General features: G+C 37.0%; 1 long non-coding RNA gene across 1 annotated transcript in view; it reads left to right on the top strand.

Annotated features, from left to right (window-relative positions):
• Positions 1–226: 226 nt before the first annotated feature.
• LOC126818818 (uncharacterized) overlaps positions 227–13,530 on the top strand; it is a 152,223-nt gene continuing 138,919 nt past the window's right edge. Inside the window, exon 1 of the long non-coding RNA XR_007679340.1 lies at positions 227–565. This is a non-coding gene — a long non-coding RNA (uncharacterized LOC126818818). The remainder of the gene's footprint in view (positions 566–13,530) is intronic.

The raw sequence follows: 13,530 nt of genomic DNA on the forward strand, positions 1-13,530 counted from the left end.
GAGAACGGCGTGATATGCCTTTGATGCGAGAAGAACAAGGCGATGGAATCGTAGCGGATGTCGATATACAAGTCTATAGCAAGCTATCCGCATGTCATTTTACTGGTTTGAGAACCCCATCCAACACAGTCTAACTTTAATACTCCTATACATACCATCCAACGTGCTCAAACTTCAATAGTCACACAGAAGCCACAGCTGCTACTAGATTTCTTAACAAGCTCGCTCAACCGACACCACAATATAGTTGACGAACAAATTTAACTATTGATACACCTATATTAATTAAACAGTGGAATAAGTCGGCTGGTTTTAAAAGAGTCTGTCGTTAGGTAGTTTTACTCGACTATATATAACGTACTGCTGGTGCAATTCCTAAAAATACGTGGCACTCAAATTGTCTATAAGGGTGGATTTATGGGTTAAAGTGCGTGGAATAACGACAGAACTTAACTTCCAAACATATTTGTGTTAATATTGTGTACTTCGTCACTTATCTTGTGTGTTATTTATTTGTGGGATACGTCAGCATAATTGATGATTACGTCAAAGGATATCTTAGTATGTAAGTTATATTTATTTTTGGAATCATCTTTAAAATATTTAAATTATTCGGTGATAAACTTGTTACATCAAACCCCTAGCCAGGTATGTTTGTCGTCCACCCCACCGGCCATTAATAGCAAGTATGTATCCATTATACCGAAAACAAATCATACACCTTCAGAAGCAATTAGTAACTCGATAGAGTGATAAACTACAACGCATACTTACGGAAGAACAATTACTAAATTATTTTGATAGTGGTTCGAAAAGTCCCTCAACGGTTACAAGGTAGAGAATACATCGTTCATATCGACTAAGTATAATACTTTTTAAAATGAAATTAGCAAGGCTAACAAGAACCTTTAATACCCCTTGATATCGTTTTTCCCAAGAAAGGTCTAAGGAACTTTAATACACTTCAGCACAAAGAGTCTCAAATACCTTGAATATCTTTCGAACTCACACGGGTGAGACAAGAGTCTAAAATACCTTTAATACCCCCGGACTCGGATCTCTTATCGGCCAAACAAGAGCCTAGAAAACAACCATTAATACCCTCCAATCTCGACAATACCCTCTGATCTCTTATGTACCAAACAACAACCATTAATACTCCCCAATCTCGACAATACCTCCGATCTCTTATGGGCTAAACAAGGAGGCTAAAAACAACCATTAATACCCTCCAATCTCGACAATACCCCCCGAACTCTTATGGGTTAAACAAGGAGGCTAAAAAAAACAACCATTAATACCCTCCTATCTCGACAGTACCCTCGGATCTCTTATGGGCTAAACAAGGAGGCTAAAACAACCATTAATACCCTCCAATCTCGACAATACCCTCGGATCTCTTATGGGCCAAACAAGAGCCTAAAAACCAACCTTTAATACCCTCCAATCTCGACAATACCCTGTCGCCTGTCCAACCTCGTGGGTTTTCTCCGGGTCCTCCGGTTTCCTCCCACTGCTAAAGACCCCTACGCGCAAGCGAATTATTGAAATAAAATTAAAACCATATGTTAGTCCCGAAATGATCTAGTTTGTGTCGAGTGGACGTTAAACCCCATTTCTCTCTCTCTCTCTCGACAATACCCTCTAACAAAACAATCATTAATCACCTTTTAGCCTCCGTGTACGGCCAATATCACATATTGTCAGCTTTATAATATTGTGTAATATTTACTGTAAAAATACATCGCTGGGTTTATAGGTTGGATTTGATTACAAATAGAGAAAGCTGTTGCACATTGACTTAGTAATAAAATTAGTCAGAAAAGTTTTTAGAAGTTAATGGGCCGTGAGATTATATGACATTGCTTTGAAGTTATTAGTCTGTCTTTATGAACGCCTTTCTCTTCAGGGAACTTTATGGCTTATACGATTCGATAACATGGGGAATATAACGAATCGGTGAAGTAGAGCATATTGTAATAAGTATCAACATTCCCGAGATCTGAAATAATTATTTTAAAATTGGTATTAATAATTCCATATGTTGGAAAATCGACAGGTTGCTGGGTTGGATTGGGGTTCTTTTCTGGTTGTTTTTAGATACCTTTATTACAATATCTATGCATAGAATATATATACGCATTTACAATTAAATTACAAAATATTCATTCACAGATAATATACACGATTAGCAGGGAGGGGAAATCGGAGGACCGGGAGAAACACCGCGACGTTTGACAGGTGACCCTACTCATTGTCACTTACAATTAAATTACAAAAAAATGCATTCACAATTAAAATACACGATTAGCAGTGGGAGGAAACCGGAGGACGGAGAGAAAACCCACGAGGTTTGACAGGTGACCCTCCTCATTGTCACTTACAATTTGACCCAATGGCAGACCTTATGCTCTAACCGCATAGGTGTCTTCAGCAGTGGGAGTAAACCGGGGGACAAGGAGAAAACCCACAAGGCCGAGCAGGTGACCCTACTCCTTGACAAACCTTATGATCTAACCGCGTAGGTATCTTAAGTAGTGGGAGTAAACCGGAGGACCAGTAGAAAACCCACAAGGTCGAGCAGGCGACTCTACTCCTTGACAAACCTTATGATCTTAGTGCACACACTAGACTACTCGACCACCCACCACCTCTCTCCGGATACTTCTTGTATATTATCTCGATATGAATTGTTTGTTCACGCTATGATTTGTTGAGCAGCCTTCCTTCTTTGTATATTGTATTACTAGAAGAACCCCCTTTTAACAAAATGTGAAACATGTGTAGGGAATAGAACTTGTTGTTTAATAGAAATAGATAATTATTTTTAAATTGGAGAATTTTCTTTTTTATCAACATTTCCATCGATTTTCATTATAATATATATTTGCCAAACAATAAGAAACTGAATATTTAATGAGGTACATTTCTCTATAATCATCATTCCTGCTTATTATTTATGTCTTTTTTGTTTTTTAATAATCTCATTTGAAATTGTTTTCTCGAAACAATGGTGTTCATAAGGAGCTTGCGTGAAATATCGCAGGTTCTTATTATTATGGTCGTTGAAAGAAAACATTTATTATCCCGTTTTTCTGTTCCATCCGAAAGAAGAATTTTCTGGGCACAAGGGTATCGTACGTAGGACGTGCTACTTCGCGGGCCAACCCAGAACTTACTGTGCCATCATGCCTCTACAGTACAATTATGGAATTATAATATAGGCCAGAATTATATATAGGCCAGAATTATATACGCCAGAGAATTATATATAGGTCATAATTATATTGACCAGAATTATATATAGGCCAGAATTATAATTATGGTCTAGAATTATATAGGCCAGAATTATAATATAGGCCATGATTAGTTACTATAATAATCATAAAGTTCTGAATTTCCAACATCAATTCTACTTATCTCTATTTACATGACTGTACAGGCACCAATCTTTATTGAAAAGGCTCTGGGACATATTGAAATTTATACGCATCTCGACTCCTCTTCAGCATCGGGAATTAGTTGGATATTTCAGAGAAAAAAAAGAGTATTTCGATTCGCTTAAATCAAACATGGTTTAGCTAAAGATTCCTTATTCGTTCGTGTAGTGGTTACATTTATAGAAAAACAAAACAACATTGGAGATCGATTAATGATTAACAAATTGGTGAATAAAATTAAAGAAAACAATTTCTCTTTACATGTATAAATATAAAACCACGCGAACTTGTTAAAATTCAAAATTTGAAAGTAACCACCGACACCGGTAATTAAAAAAAAATCTTTGTGTAAGTATATCCTTGTCTTGAAATTTGAAACATAATTATTAACGAAACAAAAAATAACCCACATAACGGAAATATATTTTCTGTTTTAGCCTAACATGCGTGGACCAGATGTCGCGTTCTCTCTACAAAATATTGTATAGTAAGCCACAATGATGAACACAGAATTCATAATAATTACACCAACAAAACAAACAATCGCATATTGAACTGTGACCAGTCATAACTCATAGGAATTATTCTACATAATCACGACTCAAGTATTTCTTATAAAAAGGCTCTATAAAAATACAATAATGGTCTTTGTGTAAGTTCAAATCCAACGTATTTATGATATCGACATTGATAATACGCTAGTTTTTATAAAGATTACCGATATACGGTTTTAACCTCGTTTTAAATCTCTTTGAACAAGTTTTAACGGCTACAATATGGAGAGTGTCTAATTTCATTAGCCCGGCTTGTGCAGTGGTACGTTAAAGGAAATGAAATGAAATGGGGTTTAACGTCCTACTGTTCTGCTCCTATACTGGGCTAATGAAGACGGGCATACGCCATACAGTGTGCTATGAGGGAAATTTTGCCCGGGCAGCGGCACTTTCGCCTACTCTTATATCGAATTCCAACTGCTAAGGGATCTTTTACGTGCATTCCAATGTATACACGGGACCTCGGTTTTTCGTCTCATCCGAAGGACAAGACAGCTGTCCTTGTCAGGCCCTCCGTCCTGCATCACTGACAAGGGGAAACCACGCCGGAAAATCTGGATGAACTTTCTCGGCCAATGCAGGGATCGAACGTACGTTAAAGGAACTATCCCGATTTGAACAGAATCTCGAAAATAAAAGTCCGAGTATGTATGACATTTAAGAGCCAAAATTTAGAGGAGTGGTGTATTTACCTTGTCTCAAAATTTCAGCTCAAAATATTGAGTCGTTTGGACGTGTACGCCAAAACTGCTTATCCGGCCGGACACTAACCCTTTTAAGATTTCGGGTCAATTTCTTCTTTGGGTGACCTGATATTCGATTCCCGTTCCTTTAGAGGTCTATACAGTGAATGACCTATGTGCTGTACTTGATAACGAAGGACAGGTTTAAAGCGATAATTTCGTATTTTTAAGTTATATTTTTAAAATGTATTAAAATAAAGCCTTAAAATAGATGGTTATAAACAGCCCTACCTTGTTAAAGAATAATCCTATAATTACTATTGCCAGTTAGGAAATTGGCAAAAATATCATTTTTAACTTCAAATTCAAACATTTGAAGATAGCTATTCCATGGGGTGGGGGGATAGGAAAACAAGGGAGGTAATTGTGTTATTATTTCCGGGGTGAATGATTTTTAAGTGTGAGAATGATACCTATGATCGTATAATAGTGAGTTGATAACCTATTGAGCAAAAGACATAGAAATAATTATGTTTTGACGTTTTTTTAGAAAATATGAAATTCTCGCTTTAAGTAGTTTGAAAACGTATCCCATATATTGAGTTAGTTGCTCGGCCCTAAGGTAGAGGAAGTTTTATTTTCCAAAATATTATCGGGACTGGCGCTTTAAACCCCATTTAATTTCATTGATAAGAAACTTACTATAAGAATAAAATATAATTTGACATAAATGGTATCGTGACCCGAGTCCATCAGTTTTTAGAGAAAGTAGGAAATTCCATATGTTAGTAAATGTTTTCTAGTTCCCAGCATTAATGGAAATGGTGGTGATAAAAATAAAATAAAACCAAGTACGAACAATCCAAACCATAAGACAGAATTCGAAGTCCTAAAAAACGTTATAGACAAAATAGTGTATTCAAGAAAAATAGTGTAATCAGCAAATGGACTGCTCCTCGTGTACAAATTACACGACAAACGGGTGACTAATATTATAAGCTGTCTCCTATAGAAGTGAAATGAAATGGGGTTTAACGTCCTCCTGTTCTGTCCCGACAGAACTAATGAAGACGGCCATTTCGAGACTAAAATACGATTCTATTTTATTTCAATAATTCGCTTGCGCGTAGGGGTCTTTAGCAGTGGAAGGAAACCGGAGGGCGCGAAGAAAACCGGAGGACGCGGAGAAAACATAAGAGGTGGACAGGCGACCCTACTCCTTGTCGCGTTGTCCTTGCTAGGCCCTCCGTCCTGCTCCATTCTCAAGGAGGAAACCACGCCGGAACATCCCGATGAACTTTCTCGGTCAACACCGGGATCGAACCCGCGACCTCCAATCTAGCGAACCAGCGTCTTACCCACATAGCTAATTAACTTGATCGTATCGGGTTCGGTCGGGATTATCATAGTATGATGAGGAGGAGGAAGACGATGATGATGATGATGATGATGACGATGATATTTTATATTGTTTTTGAGGCCCTATTTAGACGTTATGTTTATGAAGGTTATATAACAGAGTAGCTGCAGCTCTCAGTTTGTCATTTATTGTAGTTTAATATTATTCAATCATCCAGTATTATTGGCTCTATTGTAAACTTTATTGTAAACTAATATTCATGTTATTTATAAATAACGATCAATGTTATGTAAAGCAGAACATACCAATGACAATTCTGCTTCGAGTCAGCGTATAAATTTAATTTAGTTTGTTGAAATGTAATAAATGCTAGTCGACTAATTACAATGATCAATTTTCTGAATGGCATAAATGACAATGTAAATTAGTTTCCTTATTAGGTATGGAACATATTATAGACTAAACTCCACGTGACATGTAATAAATAATATTACTGAATTAAAATGACCTCTTTCTATTCTGACTATGACGAGCATATGTCATGCAATGTGCTATGGGCCTTTTCGTTTACCCCGACAGCGGCGCTACAGTAGGCCTATACTTTTATTTCGAATTTCACCTGTTAAGGGTTCATTTTTGTACACGTCAACGTGTAGACGGGATCTCAGGTTGTCAACCCATTCAAAAAGCCCACCCATCGACCTGTACCACTGTCCGATTCGAACGGAGAACTCGGAGAAAACCCACGAGGTTGGACAAGCGACCCTACTCCTTGTCAAATACAATCTGTGAATCGAAACCATGCCATTTGACTAAACAATAGACCTAAAGATTTAACATACACGCGTTAAACCAATAGACCACCTAGCCCAGTCCAGCCCACCCCACCCCATCTTAAAGGCACACAATATAAACAGATGGTAGCTAACTGTAACACACCACCGTACCCCACTAACTGCCCCATTCCACATCACCCTACCCCACTAACTGCCCCACCCCACACCACCAACTAACTGCCCCACCCCACACCACCCCACTAACTGTCCCACTCCACCCCACTAACTGTCCCACTCCACACCATTAACACACTTTGATCATTTTGTTTCAAACAACAATCTTCAAATCTAATCATCGAGTCTATCTAGTACGGGGGGGGGGGGGCTTAATGATTAGCATGTGCGCACTGTAACATAAAGTCTGTCATTGAGTCAACTGGCATGGTTTCGATTCCCCGGTTGTACGTGACAAGGAGTAGGGTTGCCTGTCCAACCGCTTGGGTTGTCTCCGGCCCTCCGGTTTCCTCCCACTGCTAAAGCGAATTATTGAAATAAAATTGAACCATGTGTTAGTTCCGAAATGACCTAGTTTGTGTTAAGTGGACATTAACCCCCATTACAAATCTTGCTAAACTTGTCAATAGTCATTACAAACTAAAACAAAAAACCCAATACTGGTAACAATGATGGTGGTATAATACTATGACGTAATGTAAATTAATCCAGTACATGTCTACCTACTCTGTTGTTTTAACATCTTGAATTCCTGCTAAACGTTTCTCTTGGCTAGACGTTAAATAGAAACATGCTAACGACTATTAATATACTTCAAAAAACATAAAAAAAAACATAAAAAATACATCATTTTCTTACTTGGTACACATGCACCACATCCGTGGTTTTCAAATATTTTAAACCATTCCTCGCTTTCAGTCCTGCTTGCCATCTACCCCCTCCCCCTCGCCCTTCCCCAACCTGCAGCCCACCATCGCCATGTTCCACTATCGAATAACATAAACGATCTCGTAATATTTTATTTCTACGGACACACGGAGCAAGCAATCGTGGCAAATTTGCAATTTTTAAAAGAAAACAAATTCTTTATTTTACAGTGATTTTCAAATCGATATGTCCTGAATCCACTGATCCCCATTTGAATAATTTTTAGTTCCCTGCAAATTGGAATATTGTGGAAGTTGGGTCTACAAAATGAACAATCTGATTACAATACAGATCTATATTTCGTTTCGGTTTTTTATACTTTCGATGGCCTACACTACATGAAGATCTGGCCGGTTGTAGCGATAGTTCGCGTCTGCGGTCATAGGAGCAACTTTTGACCCTATGACGTCAGACATTTGATTAACCAATCAGCATTGATGTTTCTAATTGATTACCCAACAGTTCCGTGCAAAACAAGTCTAAAGCTCGCCGTAACAGACAGTTTCATTGGCTTATCCCCAACACCATCAAGAAAACGTCGATGATAACAACTCTTCCAGATCCTAGTGTAGTAAAGAGAAGTAAAACGAAATTTTGAACTATAAAAAACGAAACGAAATAGGATCTATATTTTAATCAGATTGCAAAAATCGTTCAGTTCCGTTGAGTATTTACAACTAATATCATCAGTTGAAATTTGTCAACATACGTTCAAAACAACCAAGTGCCACACATAATCTTCACAAAAGATTTTTTAAACCGATTAAGTCCAAGTCGGGAAACTATCAATCTGATTAAAACACAGGTGCTTTTTCGTTTCGTATTTATAGTTCAAAATTTCGTTGTACTTGTCTTTACTACACCAGGATCTGGACGACTTGTTATCATTGACGTCTGAGGGATTAGCAAATGACACGGTCTGTTACGGCGAGCTTTAGGCGTGTTTTGCACGGAACTGTGGGTAATCCACTAGTAACATCAATGCTGATTGGTTAATCAAATAACTGACGTCATAGAGTTAAAAGCCGCTCGTATGACCTCTGAAGCGACTTGTCGCTACAACCGGTCAGATCTTCATGTAGTGTAGGCCATCGAAAATATAAAAAAAACGAAACGAAATATAGATCTGGATAATAATCAGATTGAGAAATTATCTACCGTTCAGATTGTTTTCTTAATTAAATGTTAAATAACCAACATTTTAAGTTGGATTATGTCGGGAAAAATTACATATTGTCAGAAAAATGACAATCAGCGATCACTGAATAACAAATAAGTTAAGGATATTTTTTCTCTGCCGTTGCAGTAAGGTGTTTTTGTTCGTCATTTCAATAGAAGAAGAAATACAATCCTCTGGTGTATGAATAAACTCGACTCTATTGATTCCCTGCGGGGCCTACGGTGGCTAGGTGGTTAAGACACTGGCTCGCTAGCCTGTAGGTCGGGTGTTCGATCCCTGCATTGGCCGAGAAAGTTTATCCAGATTTTCCGACGTGGTTTCCCCTTGTCAGTGCAGAACGGAGGGCCTGACAAGGACAGCTGTCTAGTCTTTCGGATGAGACGAAACACCGAGGTCCCGTGTATACATTAGAATGCACGTAAAAGATCCCTTGGCAGTTGGAATTCGATATAAGAGTAGGCGATAGTTCCGCTACCCGGGCAAAATTTCTCTCATAGCACACTGTATGGCGTATGCCCGTCTTCATTAGCCCAGTATAGGAGCAGAACAGTAGGACGTTAAACCCCATTTCATTTCATTTCATTTCTGATTCCATGTGTCTCACTTAAAACAGGATATTATCTCAAGGATCATCTGATAGAATTTAATTTCAAAACAGCCTTCTATGGAAATTCACTATGGAGAATATATCCCGATGTTTTATTAAACTTTTAATTTTTAATTTGCGATTTGAAGATTTTTAGGTTTTATATAATAAAGTCTCTTATTTTCTGTCGATATTATCAGAGTTCATATTATGCATGAGAGAGTATGTATTGTATATAATAACCCAGTATATCCAATATCCAAATAACTTGGTATGAGTTTATCATTCTATATATTAATCAGTCCCATCCGAAGGACTAGACATCCGTCTTTCTTGTCAGGCCCGTGGTCCTGAACCATTGAAAAGGGGGTGGAGTGAAGCCAGGCTAACACAGGGATCGTGGAAGGGACTTCCAGTTTAGCGAGTTAACGTCTTACTGCACATAATTTAAGGAACTCCCGTGGCTCCAAAACTATTAGGACTATTGTCTACTTTATGTCATGGTTAATTTTGTAAAAAGTAAATTGATACTAATAATTGATGACTTATAATTCAATTATACTTTTTTTTTCTCGCGTGTTCCCTTCCATTATTGAGTTATGTTTGACATATTTCACAGTGTATTAATTCTTGGACCAGGAGCTGGGTATCAAGCGCTACTCATCGTTCGTGTTGTTCTTTACTCGTCGAAAAAAGGTCCAGGACTCTCTCTCTCTCTCTCTCTCTCTCTCCAGGACTCCGCCCATTCAAGTAACTTGGAAAATTGCACATCGATTTGCGGATGTCAGTTTTTGAATTCCCAGATGACTGCTATTACTCGGTTCACTGTCCACAGTATAGTTGGACTTGGTATTTTACTAATTCAAATAAAAACTGTTTCTTAAAGGGACAATAACACCTGTTGTGTAAATTATCCATTTTACTTGTCCAGAGGGTTCAAAAATATTTTTAAATCCAAGTCACATTTGAAAAGTTTTACGTCAGGCTTTTCAAATCATTTAGTTAAATTTTTCCAATTATTTAAATTAGGTGTGTTAAGATGAAATTTGTATCATCAATTAATTGGAATATTGTAAAATAGTGCAATTGGTTGACCAGAATAAAGATTAGGACATATTATTCAGTTACAACATGAGTGGTATTGAGCCTTTAAACATATTTCACATTATATACTAATATTATTTATTTATTTTACTCATATAAAAAATGCTTGTTATATAAACAATGTTAGGTTTGCGTGCGTGTGAAACAGGGCATATCGTGGTAAAACTTTTAGGTGGTGATAATTGGTAATTTATTGATAATTAACTAGTAATTAAAATCTATAAAACAGACAAATTAAATAAATGAATGTTCTCGTGCATCCTACATCAATTTGATTTTGACAGGGTCGATTTCTACTATACGACAGATGGTCTGATAAACTTTGATTTTACCATGAAAATCCAGTTGTTTACTCTGCGTGCGAAAAACGTAGTACATAAAGAATATTGCACGTTCTTTGGCGTAGAGGATCCGTGGTGGGTCAGTGCGTAGGATTCGTGGTGGTTTAGAGAGTATGGTTCTCGGTATTTCAGCAGGGTTCTCGGTCAGTGAGTAGGGTTCTCGGTCAGTCAGTAGGATTCTGGCTCACTATCCAGGACGTTCTGGGTTTGAACACGGTGTTAATCAGCGTTGTTTCTGCTTGACAGTGGCGCAGCGTTTAGTCGTGCGGATAGAACGAACAAAAACGAGGGTCCGAATACGTAAAAGAGGCCTTGGCAGTTGGAATTCGAGCACAATTTCCCTCACAGCAAACTGTATGACGTAGAAAAGGTACCGGTGTACATGATTCACGTCCAACAACGGGATCGAACCCGGCATTTTGTGGTAAATAAGCCAGCATCGTATTACTCACCGACGTAAATAGAATCAGATACTAGCTGACAAAGTGAATTTAAACAGCATTTATTCAATTTTAAATAATTTATCATGATGAACGTTAAAATAAGTCTCTGCTTCTACTCAGGCAGTTGGTTTGAAGGGTCAGAAAGTAAACGATTACAGACTAATAAAGAAAAGGCTATTATATCATTGGTCGGTCTAGACTCGATCAGGTGTCCTCACCGTTAATCCCGTTATAAAGACAAAAATAAATATGAACGGTTAGTAAGCTTATAGACATGGCGCACACCTCAAGTGATAAAACTATCGCTTACCCACCAGCTAAACGACGCGAGTAATAATCACCATCTGAGACCAAGCCACATTAAGACAAGTCAAGATAATAGAACAAGACTATTATTTAACCATTAAAGCTCACTGCTTAGACAATTTTGACTGGAGATGAACTTTTGCTTTTAGAAACAGCTACTGAGAATTCCCCACGGTGACAATTAACCAACTTGTTAAATGCAGTTAAAGATATTCTATAGGAATCTAATGTTTCACATGACCTACTCGAAACTGTAATTTTTGAGTTACTAGTGTTGGGGAACATTGCAATTGATGATAAAATGAAATAAGCGGGTTTCAACTGATCAATGGGTTTCAGTGTACTGTAAAACGGAAGATCAGATCCTAGGTTAGTTGCGTCAAGTTTTTAAATTGAGGCAATGTGATATCTTGCAGAACAATTCATAGAAATCTAATTTAAAAAATGAGGCTATGTTTGTTTCGGAGAAAATCATATCAAACCCAGAATGTATTCTACGATGCGATAATAATTGAGACGTCAAAGTTTTCTATACGATGACGGAATGACTTTTTTTTTTTTTTTAAAAAAACAGAAGGAAAAGCTTGCAGTATTGTTACAGACAGCCCGAATTGCAAATCAAAAAAAAAATCCACAAATATATAAATTGAGAAATGAGGTTTTGATGAGCAAATAAGAATACAATTAGACCGGTTCATTTGGAATACAATCACATCTCATCCAAAAAAAACCCAAACAAATAAACATTTCAAACAGAAAATCAAAACTATTAGAACGTAATTACTGCTAGAAAATAGTCTCAATTATCGCCACACACAACAACGTCCGGGTTTGTAAACGTAGCCAGAATTAAAGATACATTCCCACGAAAGTATTTTTATGTAATTATTTCAAAATAAGTTTTCTAGCGATTAAAATGTTTTGAGATAGATTTGAAGCCTACGTTTGACAGAGAAATCAATTTGGATGTGTTTTTCGTCCAATTATACCATCAAAGCACGTAGTGTATAGGTAGGAAGTCATCTATTATTCTACATTAAAATCACCATAATGAATAAATTCAGTGATAGTTTGCGGCTCTCGGGAATTACAGAGAACAATTTGTGCCTGATATTTGAATTGAAAACAGTATTGCCATTAATCTACATATGACAACTCTGCTTTCAAACCACCTTTGAACAACAACAAAATAAGTTCAGACATTTGCAAATTTCCATTCACAGATATAAATAAATAAAATCTCTTGGCACTATTTGAATTGTTCGGACAATATCTAATAGTTCACGGTTTAATTTACACACTTGATTAATACTACTTCTGAATTTTATTAACATGCTACGTTTCAATACACATACAGGTATCGTTATCACGCAAACGTTTCAATACACATACAGGTATCGTTATCAAGCAAACATTTCAATACACATACAGGTATCGTTATCAAGCAAATAATGATACCTGTATGTGTATTGAAACGTAGCATGTTAATAAAATTCAGAAGTAGTATATCCATATAAGTGTGTTAATGATAAGATACAAATACTTGTATCTTTCTGTGAACATATAGCATTAGTGAAAAACCCCCAAAAAACGCCGTTTTCCTATTCCCACCATAGCCATCCTCTAATTAAGATAAGACATCTTGAAACATCCTTTTTATCTGATTTCTGTGATTTGTCATGCGCATCATTTCCTAATAAGGTAATTGCTAGATAATAATTATATTTCTCTGTGTTTGTGTAGTCGATCAAGTTGAACATTACACAAAAGATCGTTACACTAGACAGGTTTTTATTTGTTCAACATTCCTCGAGG

This window comes from Patella vulgata, chromosome 4, assembly GCF_932274485.2.
Source record: "Patella vulgata chromosome 4, xgPatVulg1.2, whole genome shotgun sequence".
NCBI lineage: Eukaryota > Metazoa > Mollusca > Gastropoda > Patellidae > Patella > Patella vulgata.